This window comes from Vombatus ursinus, unplaced genomic scaffold (assembly GCF_900497805.2).
Source record: "Vombatus ursinus unplaced genomic scaffold, bare-nosed wombat genome assembly UNPS02012122.1, whole genome shotgun sequence".
Lineage (NCBI taxonomy): Eukaryota > Metazoa > Chordata > Mammalia > Diprotodontia > Vombatidae > Vombatus > Vombatus ursinus.
In genome coordinates this window covers 292523-309554 of record NW_020951900.1, presented here as the reverse complement: position 1 = coordinate 309554, position 17032 = coordinate 292523, and the positions used below count along the sequence as shown (strand labels likewise).

The 17032-nt window shown below is 44.5% G+C and overlaps 1 protein-coding gene across 6 annotated transcripts in view; it reads right to left on the bottom strand.

The window, feature by feature from the left end:
• Window positions 1-14793, bottom strand: part of ATXN2 (ataxin 2) — a 114188-nt gene extending 99395 nt beyond the window's left edge. For 4 of the 6 annotated variants that reach the window (XM_027857372.1, XM_027857370.1, XM_027857371.1 and 1 more), the window contains exon 1: window positions 14744-14778. The gene's annotated coding sequence lies outside the window, so the exon portion shown is untranslated. Of the gene's footprint in view, window positions 1-14743 lie in introns of all 6 variants that reach the window. The other 2 variants (XM_027857375.1, XM_027857373.1) reach the window with 1 other exon arrangement.
• Window positions 14794-17032: the final 2239 nt, after the last annotated feature.

Below are 17032 nucleotides of genomic sequence, written 5' to 3'. Positions count from 1 at the left end.
GCCCTAAGCACTACCTTTTCCTGGCCAAAAACAGACAGCTGCTGGCAGTGAGCACTTTGAAAAGGAGAGACGTATTCCTCTTGCAAGTGCCCTTGCATTGCACACAGAAGGGTTAGGCTGACAGGAGAGCTGCAGAAGCCCTTTCCAATTTGAGATGCTGCGGCTGTTTGATGTGTGAATGCATGCCAGGCCATTCGGACAGGGAGGAAGGGAGGACGAATGAGGCAGATGAAATTATGAGGGTCCAAGTTTTTTATTTTCCTTGGCATCTTTTCCCCACAGAAACACCACTATGACTTTTTCCTATAACATTTCCAAAATGTAAATAGCTTTAAATTCCAAATTGGTAATAATATTTCAACTAATTAAGTATCTTTCACTGTTTCTTAAGTTCCCTGCTTTCATACCACTAAGTCTGAATGTGTACTTTTCTTTACCTGATAAAACCAATCAATGAATTGTCACCTGTGTGAACTAATTTCATTCATTGAAAAACTGAATGAAGATGCAACAAACATTTATTTACTCTTTAACTGGTGCCTATTATGTGCCAAACACTGTGCTAAGCCCTGGAAGAGCAAAGCTCAGGTAGTCCTTGCCTTAATAAGAGCTCACAGTCTAACAATAAGAACCATTCCATGACGTAACGAGTACAAGACTAGTACACGAGGTACCAAAACAGGGGCAGCTAGGCCCTGAAGTCAGGAGGACCTGAGTTCAAATCCAGCCTCAGACCAAATACTTGACAGTTATTAGCTCTGTGACCCTGGGCAAGTCACTTAACCCTACTTGTCTAAAACAAAAAACAAAACAAAACAAAAAAAGAGGTATCAAAACAGAACACCCAAGAGCACACAAGGGAAAGACAATGGAGAGGTCAAAGTGTGACCCAATCAGAGAAGGTTCCCAAAGACAGGAAGAGTCAGCACTTGAGTTAAGCTCAAGTGAGTGACATGGGGAAGGTGTTCCATACTTAAGCATTCAAGGGGCAGCTAAGTGGTGCAGTGGATAGAGCACCGGCCTGGATTCAGGTCCACCTGAGTTCAAATCCAACCTCAGACACATAACACTTACTAGCTGTGTGACCCTGGACAAGTCACTTAACCCCACTGCATAACCAAAAAAACCCCACCATACTTAAGCATTCAACACAAGGAGGTGGAGGAGCGCAAGACACAGAGCAGATAGGAAGAAAGCAGAGCCCAAAGACAGGAGGCTGCCACAAGGGTCCAGAAGAGTGGTGGTGACGAGGGCCTGGACCATGACTGCAGTGGAAATCAAAGAAAGCAAAGCCATAGAGAAAGAAGAAGCAGTACATAACTGACTGGATACAAAAAAGTAAGAGAGGAGAAAGATTTCAAGTTCCTGAAATGGGTGTAGTGTTAGCACCAAGGATACTTAAGGAGGACTAATTTAGGGGGAAGACAGACCCTACTTTAGTTGTGCCAGCCAGAGAGTGACCCCACAGAGGCCGATGGAGATGCAAGTCTGGATCACAAAAGAAAGTCAAGACTACAGGGAGAAGAAGAGCAAGGATAAGCCCTTGTCCAACGCCCACAAGGCATGGCAGATGCAGCCAGGAGACAGCCTTCATCAGCCCTTGCCTGCTCTCCCCCTTTAATTCTTCCTGCAGAACAGTCCAAAGCAGCCGTGAAAGTGAAACATGGGCCCTGACTCAGCAGTCACCTGACACAGCCAATGGCCATTCCCATGGGCTTCAAACACTAGTGTGCTCTACTCTATGAGGTCCCGGCTTCTACAGAGTTTGCTGGCTCTGAAAAATCGTGTTTTTGTGACTCTGTGTGCTTAGGCTTAATGCCAAGCCTCGATTTCAACTCATTGACTGCGAACTTCCAATTGGTTGGTCCTGAAATAACCATTTTCCTACTCAAAGCAGAAATCCCTTTGCTAAGAGGCATAAGAGGAGGAGAAGAATAATGCCTGGACCAAGATCACAGATTTAGACCTGGAAGGAATGTTACATGTCACACAGTCAATGCCTGAGTGTCTCCCATAAAAAGCTTACAAGGTAGCCTATTTTACTGAGAAAAAGCTCTAACTGGTATAAAGTTCAAGACAAAATTGACTTTCTTGTGATGCCCATTTGTTATTTCTAGTTCTGCCCACCTTAGCAAAGCAAAACATAGAATAACATCTCAGAGTTGGAGGGGACTTCAGATATTACCCTCGTTAAAGAACCACTTCCCCACAAAAAATAATTCAGCCCCCTCTTTCACATAACAGGATTGGGATAGGGAATGGATCTGCCATTTCATTAACAGAGTGAACTCTTGGTTAAGGAAATTCCCTGTACCAATGCAAGTTGAAGCCTTCTTTTCAACTTAAGGAGGTATCCAGAGCACTGGGGGGTTAAATGACCTGTCTGGGATCACACAGCTAGTATGTGTCAGGGGCCAGACCAGAATCCAGGTCTTGGCAAATGGGTGTTGCAGTGGATAGAACACTGGGCCTGGAGTCAGGAAGACCTGAGTTCAACTTTGATCTCAGACACTTACTAGCAGTGTGACCCTAGGCAAGTCATTTTGCCACTGGCTCAGTTTCCTCAAAATGGGGATCATAACAGCACCTACCTCCCAGGGTTACTGTGAGGATCAAATGAGGTAATATCTGAAAAGCACTCAGCACAGTGCTTGACATATGGTAGGTGCTTTATAACTGTATGTTCCCCTTCCCCCTTCCACCTCCCCACTATTCGACATTGCCTCTCATGGGATAGTTTTTCAAATAACTGAAAACAACCAGAAAATATTCCAAAGTCCTCTCAAGTAGAGGCCAAGCACATTCCCTGTTCACATCCCAGCTCCCACTTAGTGTGCTTTTTTTCAGCTGGACAATGTTCTTCTTCAAGAATAAGAGAGGAGCAGGGGCAGCTAGGAGGCGCAATGGACGGAGCAACCGGCCCTGGAGTCAGGAGGACCCGAGTTCAAATTCTGCCTCAGACACTTGACACTTACTAGCTGCGTGACCCTGGGCAAGTCACTTAACCCCGCTGCCCACAAAAAAAAAAAACAAAAAACAAAAAACAAAACAAAAAAAGATAAAAGAATAAGGAGGAGCAGAATAGCACAGTGGAGTCAGGAAGGCCTGGCTTCCAATCTCAACTCAGCTCTGTGACCACGGGGAAGTCACTAGCCTCTCTTGAGTCTTAGTTTCTTCCTCTATTAATGAGGACATTACTATAGGAGGATCACAGATTTAGAGCTGGAAGGAACCTTAGTGATCACCAAGTCCCTTCAACTCCCTCATTTTACAGGTGAGGAAAATGAGAACGAAAGAAGTCAAGTGACTTGGCTCAAAGTCACACAGTTGTTGTGTGTACGGACATGTAATAACCAGCACAACTGGAACTGGAACTAGCAGAGGGAGCATGAAGAGGAAGGTGTAAAAAGACGAGAAAGGTAGGAAATGGCCAGATGACCACGTTCCATGAGGTCACTCTGGGGACCTTGCTTCCAAGAAGAAAGGCAGGCCTCTCCACTTCGCCCATCCTGCTGGCTCCCTGAGATATTCACGTCTCCTGGCTCAGTCATCATGCTAGACACCGTGTCACACAGAAATTTGATAAGCTTATCTTCTAAATCTCCATCCAAGTCATTGAAAAAAAAAGGGGGGGGGGCAGGACATGGCCAAGGACAGAGCCCTGGCTGCTGTGAGCACTCACGGCCATTTACCCCTAGTAGCAGTATATACATACAGATGTAGTTTTCTCTAGCCGCTAGTTGAGTATTAGGGAAGTTTAACAATACAATCGACCACAGGATGGGACAAAGAGAAATCTCAGAGGCATGATCAAACTGTCTAATGAGAAACCCTGGGACAGCAGTTCCAATCCACCTGTAGATTTTAAAGCTGTTCGTGTCCCTCCTAAGAGAATCAAGAATAAGGCCTCAGTTTCCTCATTCATAAAATAAGGGATAGTAGATCTCTTATTTCAAAGACCTACGATCTCATTAACTGAGATTATGGCTTTCTGTTAATATCATAAAATTCCATCAACACTTTGTTACAATGGACACTACTAAACACTAAGCCACAAACTGTATGGGGTTTGTATGGCAAATACTTTAAAAGCTTAAAGAAAATTATATTGTAACTCCACCTAAATATCACAGGATTACCTGCTATTTCTATTTTCTGGAAATCTGTATAAATAATCTAAACGTACTATAACAATTCATCTTTTACATTTTGCTAAAACCTTCTGAGGAATCAATCACTCAAAAAGTTGTTACAATTCAGACTCCTATTTTTTCCTAGATAAATGTTTGGGTGTTGTATACAGTAACATATACAACACAGCGCTAGTCAACTTCTACCATGGGTGTTCCTATTATGTTGATTTATGTTTATGCAACTGTTCCAGTATCTTTGTCGAACTAGAGATTGAAGAGTGTCAGCAGACAATAGAAAGGGCATCAGTCAGGACTGAATTTGACATTCAAAGTTATTTAAATGTTGGTGAAACCAATCTAGCATCAGGTAAATCTTAAAACTGTCAAAGAAAAAAAAACCGTACTGTGCAACTGTAGGCACAAGCCTGCCAGTAACAATTTTTATTAATCTATCATTTATTCTAATCCAAGCATTGTTCTACTTGAGAGAAAGAGTTGTCCCAGATGATAGAATTCCCTTCACACCCTCGGACATCTCTTCAACACACAAGTCATTTATAAGTTCCAATTTATAGGATTCTCAACAGTTAAGATTGGCCCAGTTTAGGTAACAGTTCAGTTAAGAGTTGTTTCATCAAACAGAACAATAATCATTTAACTTTTAGTACACTGTCAGAGAATCATTTTCTGAAAAGCACTCAATCTCTCTATGACCACTCCTTCAAGAGTTCTTTCCAGTTGGTCAAAAGTGAACTTTAAGTAAATCAGAAAAGACTTCCTTCTTCACTCAGATCAATACCCTGATCCCTTCAGGGCTTGGGGAAAAACAAAGACCTTACTAGATTGATTCCAATTTTAAGCTTGTAACTACCTTTAATCCATTTGGGAGTTTAGCTTTCTTTCTGAACCTTTTATACACTTTCCTAAAAGAAAGTAGTTTCTTTAATATTTCTAAAAGGAAGAGGGTTTTTGTTTGCATTCACAAAACTGAAAGAAGTTTATCTAATACTCAAATGAGAATTGGTCAAGCAAGAACTGGAGTCAGATGTGAATCTGAACCCTAACTCTGCTACTTCTTAGTTATGTGATCCTAGGCAAGGCATTTAATTTCTCTGGCCATCAGTTTCCCCACCTGTAAGTGGGGAAGTTTTATTGAATAACCTCTGCTGTCCATTCTAACTCTAAATTTATTGATTCTATGTATTTCTCTATATATTTAGTAGGAATACCATAACACATATATTTTATTCTACATTATATATATATATAGTGCTTTTGCCCATATAATGAAAATCTAAGAAAATATTACCTAGAAAGAGTTTAGTACAGATTTACTATGTTCACAAATACATATTTCATCTAGGAAAAATATATACATGGGAAGGGAAAAAAAAAATCAGACAAGCTATTTGAGTCTGGACAAGTCAATTAGCTTCTCCAGGCTTTCATGTTCTTCACGTAAAAAAATGAAAGGCTGGACTTTTTTACGTGAAGAACATGAAAGCCTGGACTAGTTTCTTTCTCAGGGTTTTATTCCATAAAATGATTAGTCTACGGATCTTTTTCAGGAATGCTCAAGTTAATAATTTAAAAATAAGACCAAAGAAGAAATTTTACCCCTTAAAGGCCTAGTATGTGTTTCTCCTCTAGCACACTGTATGATGCTCTTAGAGAGTCTAGAAGGACATATGCCTACATCTAACCAGAGGCCCAACATAGCACAGTAAACACTTGAAGTACATGGACTCAAAGATACACAGAAATTATTTCTGGGGTGAAACTGCCCACAAAATTGCGTATTTGCTTCTCTTAAGCAAGCCTCCCACCCTCATAGGAGAGGATCACACCTCCTACTCACTGAAAAACTAGAGACCATTTGCCCAAAGCTTCCAGGATATCATTGCCCATTCCCTCCTCTAGAGGACCAATAATAGCGGGCATTCATATTATACTTCACAGTTTGTAAAGTGCTTTACCTCATTTGCTCTTGACAGCCCAAGGAGGTAGGTGTCATTAGTTAGTTCTGCTATGAAAAAGGGGGAAGGGAGAAGGGAAGAGAAGCAGGTAAGCTAAAACTTGAGATTTGTATTCCTAAAAGTCGCCACACTGTGCAAAATTAAGCAATAAAAAACCATAGAGCTTATGGAAAAAATGGGGTGTGAGAGGCACAAGACTCAAAAATATCATCAGTGAAATATTTTTTAAAAGATATGAATCTTAACAGAAGTACATTTTTATACACGTTAAATGGTTAAGAAATACGTAAGTACTACAATGAAAGTGGCAGTGCCCATGGCCTGAGACTGCTAATCCCAAGGGCCCCAGGGATGGGGCCTGGGCTGGGGGCTGGTATCTCCAGTTATGGGGATGAATCTGGGGGATCCAGCTATGGTGAAAGTGAGCTGAGGAGTAAGCCCACAGTTCCTACTGCATCAGAAGCTATACCAAATGGATCTCCACCTTGAAAAAGACCTGAAGGCTGATGATGGAAGTGGGTGTTAGAAGGATTGCATGCTTGTGAGTTACTATGAAGTGGTGCAATTTAATGTGCTCTGGCTGTTTTTTTGTGGGCAAAATCTCAAATAAATTCAAATTATGCTCAAATTATTCCTTAATATATCAATAACACTGGAACAAATTTGCATTTTCAAAACAAGCTTCATTAATCCTATCTTACAGATGAGGAAACAAGCTGAGAAAGGTTATGCCTTGCACAGGGTCATTCACCTAGGGGCTGAGGTAGGATGTGAACTCACATCTTTCTGACTCCAAGTTTGATGCTGTATCCACTTCATCATCTAGATATACTTCTCCTTGTAGTTTACAACAACCACCCACTCTTATCTGTACCCTAAATTCCATCCCTTCCCATCTCACTAGCATCCCCTTCCTTCTTTAATCTTCCATGTCTCCTCTTCTACTGGCTTCTTCCTCGCTGCCTACAATTGTGCAGATTTTCCTCCATTCATAAACACAAAACAAATAAAAAAAAAAAACCTTCACTGGAACCCTGTTGTAACTATGACCAAGTTTGACCCTATGATGAGAAAATGTACCTTGTCCCTTCCTTGCAAAGGTGGGGGGGGGGAGGTACATATGTGGAACAATATACATATTGTCAAATTTAGTCAATTTTTTAGTTTTAGCTCAATTGCTTCCCCTTTTCTTTTTTATTGTTAAAACGAATGGCTCACTGTGTAGGGGAAAGGGATGTATATATTCAGAAATAATGATATATAAACAAAAGATATCAATAAAAATATTTTTAACCTTCACTTGACCCTGCCCGCCCCCTTTGGAGATCTCGTTCCCTCTTCCTCTTCTTTTCAAAGCCAAGTTCCTAGAAAAAGCTCCCTACTCCTTGGCTCCACTTCTCTCCTTTCTTTCTTCAATCTGACTTTGGCCCAGAACTCTTCACTTAACTGAAACTGTTCTCTCCACAGTTACCAAGGATCTCTTAATTGACATTTTCTTTTCTTTTTACAAGGGGATTTATCAAGGATAGGATCCCAGTGGAGGAAAGGAAATATTCAGAAATGTGAGCTAATGAATACCATGTAAAAACAAAACATCAATTAAAAAAAAGATAATTTAAAAATAAAATTAGACAGATAAATTGACAGTGACAAAAACGAATTTTAATTGTCACAAAACAATTTTAAGAATGTGGTTTAAATTTAGTAGATCCCTTCTTAGAGGCTACTGAAATAACATCTGCCATTTAGCCAAAATGGAGAATAACAATTCTAGACAAAGGTATATGAAGCTGGAAATTTGAATCAAGGTACAAAAAGTTATCACTACAATAAGAAAATGATTCTTCCACAACTGTAGCTCGGTCTATCATCCCTTGATAAGAAAAGGAAGGGAACAAGTATTTCCTAAGTGCCTACTATGTACGAAACACTGCACTAAGAGCTTTACAAATATTTATTATGATCCTCACAACAACCTTGGAAGGTGCTATTATTTCCCCCTATTTTTACAGATGAGGAAACTGAGACAGACAAGAAGTGACTTGCCCAGGGTCAAACAGCAATTAATTATCTGAGGCAGATTTTGAACCCAGGTCTTCCTCACTCCTAGACCAGTATCCTATCCATTGCACAATCGGATTAAAAAAATGGCTTATCAAAAATCTTTTTTGGGGCAGCTTAAGTGGTGCAGTGGATAGGGCACCAGCCCTGGATTCAGGAGGACCTGAGTTCAAATCTGGCCTCAGACACATAACACTTACTAGCCGTGTGACCCTAGGCAAGTCACTTAACCCCATTGCCTAGCGCCCCCCCCCAAAAAAAATCTTTTTTGATGGATCTATGATTTCACTGGTATATGTAGTAAATTCCAGTAAGCAAGCTCCCTCCACCAATGAAGTCCGGCTGGCAACTATGAAGCAATTTATTAGCTTGGAGAACGAACTATGTTGTTCAGTCACGTGCGACTCTTCGCAACCCTATTTGGGGTTTTCTTGGCAAAGATACTGGAGTGGTTTGCCATTCCCTTCGACAGCTTATTTTACAGATGAGGAAACTGAGACAAACAGGGTGAAGTGACTTGCCTAGGAGCCGCACAGCTAGTGCCTGAAGCTGGTTTTGAGCTCAGGTCTTCCTGACTCCAGGCCCAGTGTTCTATCCACTGTGCCACCTAGCTGCCCTAAGACTTGATACCCAGTACTCTTGCACAACTAGTGATATGTCTGTATTAAAAAGCTGGGGCTTTGTTTCAGGGAGGATCTTATGGTCATTAAAAGAACTTTGCAGTTTCCCATTCAGTTTCTTGTCCATATCCTTCCACGATCTTTCCACAATTTGTCCATTCAATGTGCTGATGGCTGTCCTTTCTCTTGACACATCGTGTGCCATGTGGAGCATCCATTTTTATCTTTCTTCACCATATGATCAGCCATGTCCTTGATCAGAATTTTTTTTCTGGAAAACATCCTTTATTCTGGTTCTTCTTGGTAGTTCCATATTTGTTCTGTATTGCAGCCGGCTCACACCCACCAAGCTCCTTTCCACTGAATCCTACTCATTCTTAATTCCATGACTCACAGCCAAATATCACTAGTAGAATGCTGGTATCATGGAGATGGGGCTTTGTTTCAGGAAGAATATCATGGTCATGAAAAGAACCTTGCAGTTTCCCAAAGGTAACCTAATCTGCTCTCCTCCTCTTTAATTCTGGGCCCCGCCACCTTGACCATTCACACTATCTATCCTTGGCACTGGGCCCTCCTCTCTGGTCCTATTATCTCTCTCTATTATCTGGATCTCTAGACTCAATTATCATCTCTCTGCAGGTGATTCCTCGTTTATTCCTCTAGCTTCAATCCCACAGCTACAACACTATAAGTCTAAGACATTTGAACTCATTCCTATCCATATCTTTCCAAAATCCTTACTACTACCAAGGGAGCCAATCATCTTGCCAATCACTGAGATTTGTTCTCCTTCACTTCTCCCTCTCTCCACACAGATAATACTGTTGCCAAACCTTGTACTGTCTGCTCTCACAACATCCGTCCTATTTTCCCTGTTCTCCATTCCCATGGTCACAACTGCTAGAGTTAGGTCCTCAGCACTTAGGACTCACTACTTGAAATAGCCTTCTAATTGGTCTCCCTAATTCCACTCAGCTACTAAAGCCCAGATCTGACAATGTCATCATCCCTCTTCTCAATAAACTCCGTTGGCTCCCTATGACCTCCAGGATCAAATTTAAATTCCCTATTTGTCCTGGCAGTGCAGTGTACGGAGTGTTGGACCTGGAGTCAGAAAAACCTAAGTTCAAATCCAGCCTCAGACACTGATTAGCTGTGTGCCTTAGGTAAATAACTTAACCTAACTGCCTCAGTTTCTTCATCTTTAAAATGGGGATAAAAAGGACACCTACCTTCCAGGGTTTCTGTGAGGATCAAAGAACACAATATTTGCAAAGCATTTAAGACAGTGCCTGACAGAGTAGATGCCTAATAAATGCTTATTCCCTCCATCCATCCAGCTAAAGCTCTTTATTGCTCTCTATGAATGCTACACCAACCTACTTGCTGTTCCTCCCACACATCACTCCATCTCTAGTCTCTGTGCTTTTTTACTGGCTGTCCCCCTTACCTGGAATATTCTTCCTCCTCACTCCTGACCTCCGACATCTCTGGCTTCCTTCAGTTTAAAGGCCACCTTCTGTAAGGAGCTTTATCTGAGCTTTCCCTCTTCATTCCATCTACTTGAGCCTTCTCTTTTAAGATACATATGCTGTCTTGTTTGTACCTATTTACATGTTATCCCCCCATTAATAATAATAATAGTTAACATTCATATAGTATTTACTATGTGCCAGGCACTATGCTAAGCAACTTACAATTATTTTCTCTTTTCCTCACAACAAATCTGGGACGTAGGTGCCATTATGATTCCCATTTTACCGATGAGGAAACTGAGGCAAACTGGGGCAAAGTGACACAAGCACTAAGTACAAAAGGACAGATTTGAACTCAGGTTTCCCTGCCTCCCGGCTTGGCGCTCCATTCACTGTGCCCCCCTGCTACCATTGGTAGGTAACCTCCCTGTGGATGGGACTGTTTTTGTATTTTTGACGTTTTTCCTATCCCCATTACTTACATAGCACGGCACCTGTCGCAAGATAAGAACAAATTACAATGCTTGTGGATTAAGTGCATCATTCATAATATGGACAAAAGGATAAGGACAGCCTAATTTCTATTATAGCTGAACAGTCTTTTTCTACTTGATGAAACTGCCAAGAAACTTAGTACATAAATGTTTTAGTTCTTTTCCCAATTGTGCATGAAGGAGTTTTTAGTTGCATAGAATGAAAATTCATTTGAATGTTAAATGACAGAAATTACAGTTACAACATACTATTCTGTTAGGAGAAGCATCAACATTTCCTTTGCTAACAAGTAGTTCCATTTGTACCCTTCATTATCTAAGTACCAGTTAATTTTTGACTAATCTTTACATCTGAATACTACACAAGCAGGAAAACCACAACCATAGGTATGGCACCCTAACATTATCCATGGCAAATATGGTAGCATGCTTTAACAATGTGGAGTAAAAGACATGAACATAGGCAACCTTCAGTCATTTTCAAATTTGTTTAATTTAAATATACAAACTTCATTAATATTTAAAAAGAAAGAAAAAATAATTTTCTAACATGCTAGGACACTTCTCAGTTTTTATTTTTGAAGTTGCAAGTTCCAAGGAAAAGGAAGTATTAAAAGTACTGAAGACAAAAATCCACTCAAAGAAAAGATGCTGTATGCAAAGGAATCCCTAAGCCAAACTACTTGGTATACAGAAGATTACTGTGCCCCTCATGAAAAATCCATCAACCCCAGGGGTGAGCATTTTAACCACTTAGCTGTCTCAGGCATGCCATGAATTATAAAAAGACTTCCCCCAAAAAGTTCAAATGAAGTCCAAAACAAAACAAAAAACTACCTGCTGGTGAATTATAGCTACTAAAAATATACCTTGAAATGGGAGAGCAGAAGTAAAAACATTTAAAAGGACCTTAAAACTTCAGTGTTCCCAGAGACTTACATAGCACACTGGACATCCTCAAGCCAGTTACTCTGCCAACTTGAAGAATAAAGCCTATGCCCTTTGACACAGAAAGCCCACAGCCAGGCAATACATCAAAGAGGTCAAAAAGAAAAAAAGTTCCTATAGTCACCAACATATTCACCTTTTGTGGTGGCAAAAAACTGCAAAGTGGGTACATATTAATGGTGAAAAGTTCAGCAAGCTGTAATATACGAATGCAATAAAGTATTAATGTACCATAAGATATAACACAAATTAAAATAGGAAAACTTCTAAGAGCAGAAGGGAATAAGCATTTAAGGGTCTCTACTAAGTACCAAGCACTGCGCTAAGTGCTTTACAATTATTATCTCATTTGATCCTCACAACAACCCTGGGAAGCAGGTGCTATTATTATCCCCATTTTACAGATGAGGAAACCTTGGCAAACAGAAGCTAAGTGATTTGATAGGGTCACACAGCAAGTGTCTGAGGCTGGATTTGAACTCACATCTTGCTTGACTCCCAGCACTGTAACACTGCCATCACCTAGGAGCCTTAGTGCCTTCCCTTTCTTTCAATAAACTCTACTGGCTCCCTAACGCCTCTAGATCAAATATAAAATTCTGTTTGGCTTTTAAAGCCCTCTACAAGCGGGCCCACTCCTACCCTTCCATTTTTCTCATGCCTGATTCTGACCCATATATCTGAGATCCAGTGGCACCAGCCTCCTGGCTGCTCTCTCACAAGACAGCCCTGTCGCTCCCTGCTCCCCCCTCACCTCCCATCTCCAGACTATGAGCATCTTCCCTGGCTGTCCCCCATGCCTGGAATGCTCTTCCTCATGTCCATCTCCTGGATTCCCATCTCAGCTAAAGTCTCAACTTCTGCAAGAAGCCCTCCCAGACCTCCTTAATCACCATGCCTTCCCTCTGATATTATCTCCAATTTATCCTGCATACATCTTGTTTGTACATAGTTATTTGCATGTAGTCTCCATTTGACTGAGTGCCTTAAGAGTAGGGACTGTCTTCTGCCTTCTTCATACCCCAGTGCCTGGCATGCAGTAGGTGCTGAACAGTTATTAACAGATTGATTCCCTCGGAGGTGGGAGATTAAGGATATAGAATATTGAATACCCTCTAAGTAGTCACTGTGACCTTTGACTCTTAGTAACACGGAAAGGGAATGATGGAAGAAGAGGAGGCAAAGATTAAAAGTAGGAAATGACTGATGTAAACACAAATAACATCAAATTTTTAGTTAAAAAAAAATCTATGGAACCAGATAACAGGCAAAAGCGCGTACTTCTGAACATATCAGTAAGTACTCAAATAATCGTTTTGATTGCACTTTCCTGTTTTGAAATTACCCCCTAAGGGATTCTGCAAACTACTCAAAATCCACACTAAAGAGAAGCCACCTTTTATGTGCACAACTGTAGTCAGCAGAATAGGGGTCTCAGACAACAAATAAAAGGGACATTTAAGAGTCTACTGTGTGCATAACATATTGTGCTGTGAAGGAACAAACAGTACAGTAGAAATTAAAGCCATTCCAATAAAAACCAAAAAAACCCTTTTTCAAAAATGAAGCTCTCATTTTCATAGACAATATCCTATAATGTACTAATTGTCATACTTTGCCTTTTTATTTACTATGGACAAAGGTCAAACTTGGGTGATCTTTTTAATTACAGGGATGTCTTCCCCACTTTTATCTCCAATTTAGATGAAATAGGAATAGCAAAACAGTTCTAGGATATGTGATTCGGTTTCCAGCTTTATAAAAGGACTCAGATAATGTTGAAAGTAAAGGTGATTCTAAAAGTATCAATAAGAGGCCGGCAGCAAGGTTTATAAAAATTCAGGTGACACAAATCCTGGGACACATGTTCCAAAAGAAACCTTATGTAGTTCGTGAAAGGATGGGGACCAGAATGATTGTGAAGTAAGGGGAAATTAAAAACTAGCTTTCAATAATTATGGGCCACTTTAAGGATCTCATGATAATGGCCGCAGTGGGGGAAACGGTATTAAACTCTCTTAAGACACAATCCTCCCGGTAGCACGAAGGAATCCAACGCACTATGCTTGTCCATCTGCTGTGGCCTTCCCACTTTACTTGGAGGCAGTCGGACAGGTGACCTAACAGAATTCTGGAGCTGGAAGGGATCTCTGAGGTCATCTGGTCCAAGCCTCCAGAGGCCACGTTATAGCTGATAACAGAACCTCCACCACAACCGACTAGGCGGCTCTTTCCACTCCCCCTACCAGTTTGGTTACAAATATTTGGCAAGATCGACGCATCTGATGCAGCAGACTTATTTTTAATCTACTACCTAGAATGTCATATAAGCAAATGTCTGTTATTAGGATAATATTGGAAAACTTTTAAATACCTGAGCCCTACTTTTCAGAAGTTTAAAAGGCATTCGGAATCGCCCTCGGAATAGCTATAAACTCATTCATTTGCACCGGCTTTCTTATCCCAGTAAGGAGTCAATCTCTCCAGAAAGAGTTCTCCCCAACATTGAAGGGCTTGGGTTTTGTCTTCTTTTCCCCCCCCGGAAGGGTTCAGGAGAAAACTGGGCAGGGCCAAGGAAACGAGAGTCCATGACTGTCCCTTTCCCGACCAGGTGTGGGTCTGGATTTTTAAGTTGGGGCCAGGACCGACGCTACCTATGCCAGGGACCCGCTCCCCTCGTCGCCAGGCCAAGATGTCTCCAGAAGACTCGGTCAGGGCCAGCCAGGCCCGTGGATGACCAGGCGCCACCAAGGGGCCCCGAGTGCCCTTGGGAGGCTCCGGCCGCGGGGCCACCACGGCGAGGAGCCGCGGCCATCGGCGGGGCATTTTTGAGGTGACCGGTCCCCCCTCCCCCACTAGGAGCTGGACAGCCAGGTCGGGGCGGCCTGGGGGCCTCGGGCAGCCTTTCTGGGCCCTCTCCTCCTGCGGCTGCCTCTGCGGCTGCGGCTCCTGCTGCCCCGCGGGCCCGGCCCATCCCCCCGCCCGCCCACAGGCGCCCCCCACCCCAGCCCGCCGGGAGTCCCCCGCACCCACCTGCCCAGGTTCTGCCGCCCTCCACCGGCGCCGCCGCCGGCCGCCGACGATGAGGAGGCCGAGGTCGAGGAGGCCGAGGACGTGAGGCCGCCGGGCTTGCGGGCGCCCCCGGGCGCCGCTGCCGCCGCCGCCACCGTCAGGGCCCCGGGCGCGGGGGGCTGGGCCTGAGCCGGGGGCTGGGCCTGGGCCTGGGGCAGCGCTGGGGCCGGAGGCGGCGGCGGCGGTGGCGGCGGCGGCTGCTGCTGCTGCTGCTGCTGCTGCTGCTGCGGAGGCTGCGGCTGCGGCGGTTGCTGGGGGGGCTGCGGCTTCAGGGACATGCTGCTGACCAGCCCATACACCGGGGGAGGAGCCGGGCCCGGGCGCCTGACTAGAAGCGAGGCCGGGACCGCGGAGCAGAAGGAGGCCGAGGCCGAGGTCGAGACCGAGGAGGAGGAGGAGGAGCCGGCGGCCGCGAGCCCAAGCCCGAGGGAAGGGAAGGGGCGGGGTGGGGAGGGGCGGGGGCGGGAAAGGCCGCCCGACCGACCGACGACACCGAGTTGCCGGGAGCCGCCGCCGCCGTTGCTACCAAAACAGTCTGAGGCGGGCGGAGGGAGGAGGGAGGAAGGAGGAGGCAAGGACCGGCCGGGAGGGGGGAAGGGGACGGGGGCCCGGAGGGGACCTGCCGCGAAGGGAACGCGGGGGGCGCCTGGGAACAAGCGGCGGCGGAAGGATACCTCTCCCGACCGCGCGCGCTCATACGTGCTCCTCGTTCGCTGACCCTCAAAAGGAGACACCCCTCTCCTAAACCCAAAGGTCGGTCACGCTGTAGGAGGAAAGAGTGGAGGAGAGGGTGTTTCCCGAAGCAGGTGGGGGCTAGGGGGTGGTTCAGGGAGGTCGCGCCGGGGGATTCTTTGCCGGAAGTCGGAGGGGCCGGACAGGAAGGAGAGCGTGAGGCGTAGGCTGCGGCTGAAGCAGGAGCTGGAGGGGCGCACGTGGGACTCCCGCGGACCCGGCCGGCGGCCTCAGAAGGGGCGGTGCCAGGGGGCGGTGCCATGCCCGGCCCCGCCCCTCGGGCACGAGCCGGAGCGCGGGGGAGGGGCCGACTCTCGCCACCTGACCCCGAGCTTGGGCCGGGGTTAGAGGACACAGGGCTGAGGAGGGAGGGCCCCGGGCCCTAGGGAGGACCGGGAGAGCCCAATGGGGAACCCGGGTGAAGACCTGGAGACCGAGCCCAGCCCCTTCGCCTTAGAGTGAAGGAAAAGGAGGCTCTCGGAGCAGGGCAGTCACTTGCCCAAGGTCACCCAGAGAGATAGTGAGTCCTTGAGGCCGGAATTCTTTGTATCCAGTGGCCTCCCACAGTTGTCATAATTAGGAGCATCTCCGTGGGGCTGATTGATACTCCCAGCTGGGGGCCGCAAGGCCGGGACTTCTAACCTGAGTCAGTCATAAAGCATTTATTAAGCGCCTGCTATGTGCAGGCACTGTAGCAAGTGCTGAGGGTCCAAAGAAGGTCAGCCAGCAAATTTATTAAGTGCGTACTATGTGCCAGGCAATTTCTAAGGGCTGGGGGCTCCAAAGAAAGTCTTTGAGCATTTGTTAATCGACCACTGCCAGGGGTACCAAGAAAGTCCGTGGCCAAGCATTTATTAAGCACCTCTTATATGCCAGACACTATGCTAAGCACAAAGTGCAAAGAAAGGTAAAAGAGAGTCCTTGCCCTCAAGGAACTCACTGTCTAAGGAGGGACACCACATTCAAACAACTAGGGACCAACGAGATAAATAGATCAACTGGATGAATGGATCAATTGGAGATAACGAACAAAGGAAATGCACTAGCGTTAAAAGGGATTAAGGAATGGCATCTTGCAGAAGGTGGGATTTTAGTTGTGATCTGAAGCAAGCCGGAGAGGCCAGAAACAGCAAAAGTCATCTCTGCCCTCAAGGAGCTTATATTCTAATGAGGGTGACAAACATGAAAGGTTTTGTTGTTCATTTGTTTCAATCAGGTCTGACTCTGTGACCCCATTTGGGGTTTTCTTGGCAAAGCTACTGAAGTGGTTTGCCATTTCTTTCTCCAGCTCATTTTACAGATGAAGAAACTGAGGCAAACAGGATTGAGTGACTTGCCCAGGGCCAAACAGCTAATAAGTCTCTGAGGCTAGATTTGAACTCAGGAAGATGAGTCTTCCTGACTCAAGGCCTAGCACTCTATCCACTTTGCTACCTAGCTGCCCCCAAATAACTTAGTATACACAAAATATATACATGAAAAGCAATCCAGAGGGAGAAACACTAGCAGCTTGTGGGG